General features: G+C 46.9%; 1 non-coding gene across 1 annotated transcript; it reads left to right on the forward strand.

The window, feature by feature from the left end:
• Positions 1-10,857: 10,857 nt before the first annotated feature.
• On the forward strand, positions 10,858-10,960 carry LOC144508771 (U6 spliceosomal RNA). Its single transcript, XR_013500336.1, has one exon. It is a non-coding gene; the product is annotated as a U6 spliceosomal RNA (small nuclear RNA).
• The last annotated feature ends 1,169 nt before the right edge of the window (positions 10,961-12,129 follow it).

Consider the following 12,129-nt stretch of genomic DNA (forward strand, 5'->3'; position numbering starts at 1 on the left):
GTGGCACTGGCAACATACCAGAGATGACAACCTGTTTTGTCCTGGCTCTCAGCTTCCACCCTAGCTCCCTGAATTCCTGTTTTAAATCCCCATCCCCTCTCTTACCTATGTCTTTGGTGCCGACGTGCACCACGACTTGTGACTGTTCCCCCTCCCCCTTTAGAATCCTGAAGACACGGTCGGAGATGTCACGGACCCTGGCATCCGGGAGGCAACATACCATCCGTGAGTCTCTCTTGTTGCCACCGAACCTCCCATCTATCCCTCTAACAAACGAGTCCCCAATAACTATAGCTCTACCGCTCTCCCCCTTTCCCTTCTGAGCCACAGGGACGGACTCAGCGCTGGCGATCTGGTCACTGCGGCTTACCACTGGTAGGTCGCCCCCCTCACCTGTATCCAAAGTGGAATACTTGTTGCTAAGGGGAACGACCACAGGGGATCCCCGCACCGACTGCTTCCTCTCAGCCCCTCTCACTGTCACCCATCTATTTTCATTCCCTGGAGCAACTATATCCCTGAAGCTTGTGTCTATGGCCCTCTCTGCCTCCCTGATGACCCTAAGCTCATCCAACTCCAGCTCCAGCTCCCTAACGCGGTCTTGGAGGAGCTGCAGATGGGTGCACCTCCCACAGGTGTAATCAGCAGGGACAGTGACGGTGTCCCTCACCTCAAACATTCTGCAGGAGGTACACTGCACTGCCTCCACTTCCATCCCCTCCATATAACTTACTGCTACAAAGAAAAAGAATTGCTCCAATGGAACACTGAACCCTTTTTCCCCTTCCTCAGAGTGCACTGGGAAAGAAGTTTAAAAAGCAGGAACACAGAGCGGTGACAGTTTAAAAAGCAGGAACACAGAGCGGTGACAGATTAAAAAGCAGGAACACAGAGCGGTGACAGATTAAAAAGCAGGAACACAGAGCGGTGACAGATTAAAAAGCAGGAACACAGAGCGGTGACAGTTTAAAAAGCAGGAACACAGAGCGGTGACAGTTTAAAGAGCAGGAACACTGAGTGAACGTTCAAAGACTATTTCCTCGGGTGGATGGAGCTATTACAAGGGGGCATAACTATAGGGTTCATGGTGAGAGATACAGGAAGGATATCAGAGGTAGGTTCTTTACGCAGAGAGTGGTTGGGGTGTGGAATGGACTGCCTGCAGTGATAGTGGAGTCAGACACTTTAGGAACATTTAAGCGGTTATTGGATAGGCACATGGAGCACACCAGGATGATAGGGAGTGGGATAGCTTGATCTTGGTTTCAGATAAAGCTCGGCACAACATCGTGGGCCGAAGGGCCTGTTCTGTGCTGTACTGTTCTATGTTCTATGTTAATGTGCTTGCACCGAGACAGGAAATTCCTGCCCGAGGTCAACCGATCTTTAAACAGTCCATCAAATTGTCCGTCCAACCTGCAATGAGTCCCGCAGCGAGCAGGACTGGAAAATTCACCGCTATGTGTTCAAGATCTACCCCAGGTGTGTGTTCCCCCCAACGGATGTGGCAGCCATTTAAATTGTTGTTTACTTTAGCATTACCATAATATCCCACTGGGCAGGAGGGGCCTTACAATCCTGGCCCAAATCTTTGAGCCTGTGTTCTAGACTGCTACTATACTGCAATCAAAGTACTTTTGAGATGTCATAAAAGGTGCAAGATGAATTCAAGTTCTTTCTCCAGTGCTTGATACTGTCCAGATGTATCTCTCACTTCAATGAGAGCCAGCCAGATTTGTGTGGTTAGTGTCACTGCTTGTCCAAACCAATCAAAGTATATCTGTCAGTTTGGCTGATCCTTCTTTGGCATCCACACCAATAGAGCTGTGTAAGTAGAAGAGACTTATGGGAAAGGAAAATTCCTTTGGATAATTTTCAGCCCTCAAATCAGTGTCAGCCATGGCGTAGTTGGGAGCACTCTTGCATCTGAGTCACGAGGTACAATATTCAAGTCCCACTCCACGTCCTGAGCACAAAGATCGAGGCTGACCCGCCAATGCAGTACTGAAGAGTGCTTCACTGCTGAAGGTGCCATCTTTCAGATGAGATGTTAAACCACGGCCCCTCTCACGTGGCCATGGCACTATTCAAAGAAGAGCAGGGGAATTATCCCTGGTATCCTGGATCAATATTTACCCCTCAATCAACATGCAGAAATGATTTTTGATGATTTGAGTTATAAGTAGAGGCTGAATAGACTGTGACCTTTTTCTCTGGAGCGTAGAAGGCTGAGGCGTGATCTTATAGAGGTCTATAAAATAATGAGGGGCGTAGATTAGCTAGATAATCAATATTTTTTCCCAAAGGTGGGGGCGTCTAAAACTAGAGGGCATAAGTTTAAGGTGAGAGGGGAGAGATACAAAAGGATCCAGAGGGGCAATTGTTTCACACAGAGGGTGGTGAGTGTCTGGAACGAGCTGCCAGAGTTAGTAGTAGAGGCGGGTACAATTTTGTCTTTTAAAAAGCGTTTAGACAGTTACATGGGTAAGATGGGTATAGAGGGATATGGGCCAAATGCGGGCAACTGGGACTAGCTTCGGGTTTAAAAAAAAGGGCGGCATGGACAAGTTGGGCCGAAGGGCCTGTTTCCATGCTGTAAACCTTTATGACTCTATGGCTCTAACATCACACAAACAAAAGGTCATTTTCGCACTGCTGTTTGTGGAGCTTGCTGTGCACAATTTGGCTGCTGCATTTCCCACATTACAATAGTGGCTGCGCTTCAAAATAATACACCGCCTGCGAAGCATTTAAAGCATCCAGTGGCTGAGATAAATTCACTTCACTTTTGAAATGAGCCCCAACCAATAGGCCCGAGGCAGGCCCTGAAATTGGGCCTCCTCTCAGCAAGTTACCGCTAAGCTGTCACGTCATCACAAGGAGCTCACCAACAGTGGTTACCAATAGTGTTACAGTCATAGCTAGGGTATGTTTTGTCTGTATAGCGTGCAAGAAACAATACTTTTCACTGTAAACCAATACATGTGACAATAATAAATCAGATCAATTTCTAAAAGTTATTTTGAGAAAGTAACTTACTCTCAGTCTATAGGCCACCATGGCTTCTGAAAATCCAGCACCATCTGCATTAGTACTGAAGTTGGGCCTAATACAATAGCAACTATATTCAGATAGCGCCCTTAAAAAAATGAAACGTCCCAAGGTATTTTCCCAGGAGCATTATAAAACAAAATTCAACACCAAACCACCTAAGGAGATATTGGGTCGAGTGACCAACCCTTTCAAAGGTGGTGGTTTGAAGGGGTGTCTTAAAGGAAAGAAGTGAGGTGGAGAGGTGAAGGGAGGGGATTCCAGAACTCAGCAGCTGAAGGCACGGCCACCAAATGATGGAGTGATTCATAGAATCATACAAACCCTACAGTGCAGAAGGAGGCCATTCGGCCCATCGAGTCTGCACCGACCACAATCTCACCCAGGCCCTACCCCCATATCCCTACATATTTTACCCGCTAATCCCTCTAACCTACACATCTCAGGACACTAAGGGGCAATTTTAGCATGGCCAATCGACCTAACCCGCACATCTTTGGACTGTGGGAGGAAACCAGAGCACCCGGAGGAAACCCACGCAGACACGAGGAGAATGTGCAAACTCCACACAGACAGTGACCCAAGCCGGGAATCGAACCCAGGTCCCTGGAGCTGTGAAGCAACAGTGCTAACCACTGTGCTACCGTGCCGCCCTTCGATTATAATTGGGAATGAAAAAGAGACCAGAATTAGAGGAGTGTAGATATTTCAGAGGGTTGGAGAGATTTGAAAACAAGCACAGAAGTTTAAAACCAAGATGTTGCTTGACTGGGAGCTACTGTAGGTCAGAGAGCACAGAGGTGATAGGGGAACAGATATGAGTTAAGACAGGGGCAGCAGAGTTTTGGATGACGTCACGTTAATGAAAGTCACATTAATGCACATAACTAGCTACTGAAAATGGCTGGAACCAATACTAGATTGGACACATTGCAGGCTTGCTCCTGGTGTGTTGCTCCCAAAGTTGAACCATTTTGCACTTGTAGGGTGGACAAAACAAGGTTCCAAATCTACCCTGTTATCTCTAAGAACTGGAGGTGGCACGGAGACACAGTGGTAAATACTGCTGCCTCACAGCGCCAGGGACCCGAGTTCGATTCCTGGCTTGGGTCACTGTCTGTGCAGAGTTTGCATGTTCTCCCCATGTCTGCGTGGGTTTCCTCCAGATGCTCCGATTTTCTCCCATAGTCCAAAGATGTGCCGGTTAGGTGGATTGGCCATGCTAAATTGCCCCTTAGTGTCAGGGGGATTAGAAGGGTAAGTAATTAGTGTTATGAGGATAGGGCCTGGGTGGGATTGTTGGCAGTGCAGACTCGGTGGACCGAATGGCCTCCTTATGCACTGTAGGGCTTTCTATGATTCTGTGACTGACGCATCATGGAGCTTGGTTTTAGGTACGACTGACTGCATCTTGTTCAAGAGTATTGATAAGTAAGTGAAACGGGACAAAAACTGATGTGATGTTAATTGCTGTTGAGTGTTAAAAGCAAATGTACCATTAAATGGCCAGGAGATTGCTGATCATTTCTGTTGGTGTTGGAAATGGTTAATATCTCAATTACTCAGCTATTCAGAATTATTTGTTTGTTTATCAGCTGTGCCCATCTTTATTGTCGAAATAAAGACTGAAATATAATTCAGGACCACAATGGGATTCCTCAAGCTGGATTTTCATCTCCCAAAAGTAGATCGGGTCACAAAACGGTGAACTTGGGCCCAGACTTTCGCTCTCGAGTTGGGTGCAGAAAGATGGAATAATTCCAAAATGGCTGCCCAATTTTCAGTCCAGGCAGAAGGGGGATGGGCCAGAATAGGAGAGGGGGCGGGTGACTCCAGAAGTAATCAAGGATTGGAGGTGAGCCCAGAGCTGATTGGGCGAATCAAGTGCAGATTAAAGCCAGCCTTCAGAAAGGTCCAGAGGTCGTCAATTGTGAAGGCTATTGCCTCCGGGGAGACGTCATTGCCTTGTCAGGTGAGTGTCAAAGCTGTAAATGCTGTCCAAACTGTTAACTGACCCTGGAATGGATGGCCCATAATGGGCTTTCACTATGGGAGAGTTATCATTGTTCTTGACTAATCAAGTGTACTCTACTAAACCACTGAAAATCTGGAATGGATGCACAATACACAGCCGTGGAGATGGCATAGTCTGTCCACCATCACCTGATACAGTCATGTAGTTAGCTGACAAGATTCAATGGGTGGATGAATGATGAACAATGTCATGCTTATTATCCCATCAACTTGATCTCTTGCCACCCATCTATCAGGATATGCCCAAGCTGTTGACCCTTGACCAGGTCACTCACAGCTACACACTGTCAAGGCATTACAGTGTGACGAAGAGGGAGCTGAGCACAGTATGCTTGCTACCTTGGAGTCACAGCTACAACATAGATGGCACCAAGCATTTGTGCAGAGCCATTTTCTCCATCAAACCTTCCCAGTGGTCATTGATGATGTGATGAAAATGGTTTGTGCATGTCAGCACACAGAAGTGAGTGCAAGTTTTGTAATCTGAATGGCTCACTACCTTATTCACCTTACACTTTTATTGATAGAATGTATCACAAAGGAGCCCAGGGATGGGATGGGTCCAACTGCCCTGACCAGGAGCTTCACATTTTGACCTTCCTTCTATCATAAGGTCATAAGTGGAGATGTTCACAGATGACTGCACAATATTCGGCACTATTCGCAACTCCTCAGATACTGAAGCAGTTCATGATGGAAGGAGGGTCATTGATGAAGCAGCTGAAGATGGTTGGGAATAGGACACTACCCGGAAGAACTCCTGCAGTGATGTCCTGGAGCTGAGATGATTGACTCCAACTATCTTCCTTTGCCAGGTATGACTCCAACCTGTGGAGAGTTTTCCCTCTGATTCCCATTGACGACAGTTTTTATAGGACTGGCGTCTGATGAGATATTGAGTCAGTTAGGAATATGTTCATTGGAGTTCAGAAAAATGAGGGGGGAATCTCATTGAAATGCATAAAATTCTAACAGGAGTAAACAGGGTAAATGCAGGAAGGAAATCCCCGATAGCAGGGAAGTACAGAATCAGGGGTCAGCATCTGAGGATATGAGATAAACCATTTAGGACTGAGATGAGGAAAAATGTCTTCACCCAAAGAGTGGCGAGTCCATGGAATTCATTACCACAAAAAGCACTTGAGGCCAAACCATTGTATGTTTCCAAGAAGGAGTTAGAGATAGCTGGAGAATACATTGAGATGGATAATCAGCCATGATCATAATGAATAGTGGAGCAGGCTCGGAGGGCCTACTCCGGCTCATATTTTCTATGTTACTACGTTCAAATGCAACAAGACCTGGATAATATCCAGGCTTAGGCTGATAAATGGCAAATAACATTCATGCCACACAATTGACAGACAATGACCATCTTCAATAAGAAAGGATCTGACCATCACCCGTTGACAGTCAATGGCATTACCATCGCTGAATCCCCATTATAAAACATCCTGCGGGTTACTTTGACCAGAAACTCAACTGGTCAATATGTACTTTAAGTTGGTTAATCTCCAGCAGAATCCCTTGGGCATGCCTGGTTGGATCTTGCCAGCCTGTATGTCTGGAATTAGTAAAGTGAGGTGTGTCTCTATACAACATGACAACAGAATTTCCAGATGCAAGCGTTTCTCAGTTATTTAGGTTGGGGATTCAAGCATGTGTTGGATTTCCACATATGTCAAAGAATAAAGGAATAAAATAAAGGAACCATGGTTCACAAAAGAGGTGGAATGTCTTGTCAAGAGGAAGAAGGAAGCGTATGTAAGGTTGAGAAAACAAGGTTCAGTTGGCTCAATGGAGGGTTACAAGTTAGCAAGAAAGAAGCTGAAAAAGGGGCTTAGGAGAGCTAGGAGGGGGCATGAGAAGTCCTTGGCGGGTCGGATCAAGGAAAACCCCAAGGCTTTTTACTCTTATGTGAGGAATAAAAGAATGACCAGGGTGAGGTTGGGGCCGGTCAAGGACGGCAGTGGGAATTTGTGCATGGAGTCAGAAGAGATAGGAGAGGTGATGAATGAATACTTTTCTTCGGTGTTCACCAAGAAGAGGGGCCATGTTTTTGAGGAAGAGAGGGTGTCACAGGCTGATAGGCTGGAGGAAGTAGATGTTCGGAGGGAAGATGTACTAGCAATTTTGAATAAACTGAAAGTTGTTAAGTCCCCTGGGCCTGATGAAATATATCCTAGGAGTCTTTGGGAGGCAAGGGATGAGATAGCAGAGCCTTTGGCATTGATCTTTGCGTCCTCACTGTCCACGGGGGTGGTGCCAGAGGACTGGAGAGTGGCGAATGGGGTTCCTCTGTTTAAGAAAGGGAATAGAAATGACCCTGGTAATTATAGGCCAGTTAATCTTACTTCGGGGGTCGGTAAGTTGATGGAAAAGGTCCTCAGGGATAGGATTTACGACCATTTAGAAAGATGCAGCTTAATCCGGGATAGTCAGCACGGATTTGTGAAGGGCAAGTCTTGCCTCACAAATTTGATAGAATTTTTTGAGGAGGTAACTAAGTATGTAGATGAAGGTAGTGCAGTTGATGTCATATGCATGGATTTTAGTAAGGCGTTTGATAAAGTCCCCCATGGTCGGCTTATGAATAAAGTAAGGATGTGTGGGATAGAGGGAAGTTTGGCCGATTGGATAGGTAACTGGCTATCTAACAGAAGACAGAGGGTGGTGGTGGATGGAAAATTTTCGGACTGGAAACCGGTTACCAGCGGAGTGCCACAGGGATCAGTGCTTGGTCCTCTGCTATTTGTCATTTTTATAAATGACTTGGAGGAGGGGGCTGAAGGGTGGATCAGTAAATTTGCTGATGACACCAAGATTGGTGGAGTAGTGGATGAGGTGGAGGGCTGTTGTAGGCTGCAAAGAGATATAGATAGGATGCAGAGCTGGGCTGAAAATGGCAAATGGAGTTTAACCCTGACAAATGCGAGGTGATTCATTTTGGTAGGACAAATTTAAATGTGGATTACAGGGTCAAAGGTAGGGTTCTGAAGAATGTGGAGGAACAGAGAGATCTTGGGGTTCAATTCCATAGATCTCTGAAGGTTGCCACTCAAGTGGATAGAGCCGAGAAGAAGGCCTATAGTGTGTTGGCGTTCATTAACAGGGGGTTTGAGTTTAAGAGCCGTGGGGTTATGCTGCAACTGTACAGGACCTTGGTGAGACCACATTTGGAATATTGTGTGCAGTTCTGGTCACCTCACTATAAGAAGGATGTGGAGACACTGGAAAGAGTGCAAAGGAGATTTACCAGGATGCTGCCTGGTTTGGAGGGGTCTTATGAGGAAAGGTTGGGGGAGCTAGGGCTGTTCTCTTTGGAGTGGAGGAGGTTGAGAGGAGACTTGATATAGGTTTATAAGATGATGAGGGGGATAGATAGAGTGAACGTTCAAAGACTATTTCCTCGGGTGAATGGAGTGGTAACTAGGGGGCATAACTATAGGGTTCATGGTGGGAGATATAGGAAGGATGTCCGAGGTAGGTTTTTTACTCAGAGAGTGGTTGGGGAGTGGAATGGACTGCCTGCAGGGATAGTGGAGTCAGAAACTTTAGGAACATTTAAGAAGCTATTGGATAGGCACATGGAGTACTTCGGGATGATAGGGAGGAAATAGCTTGATTTGGGTTTCAGACAAAGTTCGGCACAACATCGTGGGCCGAAGTGCCTGTTCTGTGCTATGTTCTATGTTCTATAATAAGCAGAAGACAATTCTGCCCCAAGTTCCCCAGTGTTTGTGCTGCTAGCCCTCATAGAGACAAAACAAGTTAAAAACTCAAACAGGGAATCAAGAGAAAATTTAAGTTGGGATGTTAGTTTGGGAAAAAGATAGATAATGCTTGTTGGTTTTAATCCAACACCCGCTCTCTTCTGAACATGCCGATGGCTGTAAATTAGAGTCATAGAATCATAGAAAGCCTACAGTGCAGAAAGAGGCCATTCAGCCCATCGAGTCTGCACCGACCACAATCCCACCCAGGCCCTATCCCCATATCCCTACATATTTACTCACTAATCCCTTTAACCTACGCATCTCAGGACACTAAGGGGCAATTTTGAGCATGGCCAATCAACCTAACCCGCACATCTTTGGACTGTGGGAGGAAACCGGAGCACACGGAGGAAACCCACGCAGACACGAGGAGAATGTGCAAACTCCACACAGACAGTGACCTGAGCCGGGAATCGAACCCAGGTCCCTGGAGCTGTGAAGCAGCAGTGATATCCACTGTGCTACCGTGCCGCCCCTGTCACAGGCTGAGGCCTACTCTGAACTGAAAACTGTGGCCAAGGTTTTTGCTACGCAGGTGAATTTCCCAAGTCGGGAAATTTCCTGACTCGGCAGGTCCACCTTGATTTAAAGGGGCCCATTATGCACAATCTTTGCTCTGGGATGGCAGGGGTTGGATAGAATCGGGTCTGCTAATCCTGAAAGCAGATTGCAGGCGGCCATGGTGGCAGAAAAGTATTTAGTCTGATGGATTAGAAGGGGACTTCTCTGGGACTTCATCCAGTTGTTTAACTCTCTGTCAGCACCTCCAGCCCTCACCCACCACTCTCTTTCACCACACCATTCCACCCCCCCCCCCCCCCTCCCCCCCACCTGTCACTCCCTTTCACCACACCGCCCCCCAACCTTCTTACACCCATGCCACATTCAGGTCAACTCATGGCCCCCTACCAAACCCCATGGCCACCTCTACAGCCACTATCCCAGTATCCACCAAGGGAAGGCCTCAGGAGCCACATAAAGTTTAAAAAGTCAAACTTCTAACAGTCTAATACTGCTCTTACTCATACACACTCGACAGTGAAAAAACTCCCATTTATAAAACCCATTCAAATCTTCTCAAGTATTTCATATAAAAATGCACATGCAGCTATTCAGTAGCCACATCAAAGAAACACAATCCTTTAATAACCTCTTTAAACTGTCATCAAACTGTCAACTCAGAACGACCTGATTTTGAAACTCAGCCAAGCATATGGGTGTGGGATGCGCATGTCCCTGGCTGGGCCAGCATTCATTGCCTCTCCTAACTGCCCTCCATTTCAGAGGAGTGTTGCTGTGGATCTGGAGTCACATGTAGGCCAGACCAGGGTTCCTTCCCTAAAAGGCATTAGTGAATCAGATGGGTTTTTAGGACAATCATTAACTTTTAATTCTATTTGAGAAAGATAACAATGTCTTGATTGAATACATCATCAGAAAGACAGTACCTCTGATGGAGCAGCACTCCCTCAGTACTGCACTGGAGTAATCGCCTGGATTATGTACTGAAGTCTCTGTAGAGTGGGATTCGAACCTACCACGTTCATGATTCAGCAGCAAGCGTGCTACCACTGAGGCAAGGCCGACATATAGCACTGAGCATTATAGTTAGGAAAAACCTAGAGACATTGGGATTATATCTACTGGAGCAGGGAGGGGAAGAGAAAATTACACAGAGGTTATGAAAATTTGCTGTTGGTCCAAGGATGAATAAGGATAGACCAAGGGCAAGATATCTTTGCACCTTCAAAACCCCAACATTAGGATCAAATAAGGATCAGAAGCTCACACGCTGTGGGGAGGAGCTGTGCTTTTCCTTAATTTGGCGAAATACTGGTCAGAGAACAGATTGGCTGTCTAATTAACAGTACAGGATCTCAAAGCTGGAGAACCCGAAGGAAGCCTCTCAGTTGGGAAGCAGAAGCAGGTGGCCTTTGCAGGGATGGGAGGGAAAGGGCATCACAAGATGGAGGCAGCCTCCCTCCAACTCTGCAACCAGCTTTGGCAGCATATATACTAAAATTGGAATGATACAGAGAAGATTAGCATGGCCCCTGCGCAAGGATGACACGCAAATTCGTGAAGCATTCCATATTTGTTTTGGGTGGCACAGTGGTTAGCATTGCTGCCTCACAGCGCCAGGGACCCGGGTTCAATTCCTGGCTTGGGTCACTGTCTGTGTAGAGTTTGCACATTCTCCCTTTGTCTGTGTGGGTTTCCACTAGGTGCTCCAGTTTCCTCCCACACTCCAAAGATGTGCGGGTTAAGTGGACTGACCATGCTAAATTGCCCCTTAGTGTTAGGGGGACTAGCTAGGGTAAATGTATGGGGATATGGGGATACGGGCTGGTTTGGATTGTGGTCGGTGCAAACGCAATGGACCGAATGGCCTCCTTCTGCACAGTAAGATTCTACGATTCAGACCCACGTTGTGAGTGGGTGGGGGTGTTGGGGACAGGGGGGAGTGTGTAATCCCCTTCAAAGGGCAGCCAATGCCTGCAGCTGAAGCCAAGCCGATGCCGAAGGAGTAATACAGCCTGGAATGTTACACCACCTCCCCCCCCCCCTCCAGTCTGTCCCCAGGAGACTGCTTCTCTGTTCCTGATTAGCCCTGGAGGGTGACTGGAAGATCCCAGTCATTCCCCGCTCCCCAACAACAATAGGTAACTCATTAATTGAATCAGCTAGCCTGCACTTGCTATGCTGCCCCCAACCCCTACACCCCCCCACCCGCCCCCACCGCCCCTTCACCCTCCAACCTCCTGGAAAAAGGCTTGTGGCCTGGGATGGAACCAGCATATCAACTGGCAGGGCAAATTTGCATATCTGCCTGCCTTCATACCCATCCCCATCAGGGTTAAAATCCTCCCCGAAATCATCTGGCTGTTTAGTCAATCTAAAATGGTTACTGAGTTAGAGGAGACAGAAATAGAATTCGAGAGAGTTCATGGAGCATCAATCCTTTAAGGAAAGTGGACAGATGCTCAAAGCTGTGCAAGGTACGGAACATCAGAGTCGGACAGTGGGATTATTTCATAGAATGTTCTTAGCAAAGGGCTGGCACAAAAGCAATGGGCTGCACCACCTCTCTGCTGTAAATGATAAACTATCAGTTGTCAGTCACATTTGGTCATTCTCTTGCAGGTTTTTCTGGAGGCAACCAGGAAGAATCCCAGACATTGATGGTTAATCGTTAACAGAGCTCTGGAGTACTGCACAGCTGCCTGACTCGGGCATTGCATTACCACAGGAGGTTGGCTTGCTTCCA

This window comes from Mustelus asterias, chromosome 20 (genome assembly GCF_964213995.1).
Source record: "Mustelus asterias chromosome 20, sMusAst1.hap1.1, whole genome shotgun sequence".
In the NCBI taxonomy this organism is placed as follows: Eukaryota; Metazoa; Chordata; class Chondrichthyes; order Carcharhiniformes; family Triakidae; genus Mustelus; species Mustelus asterias.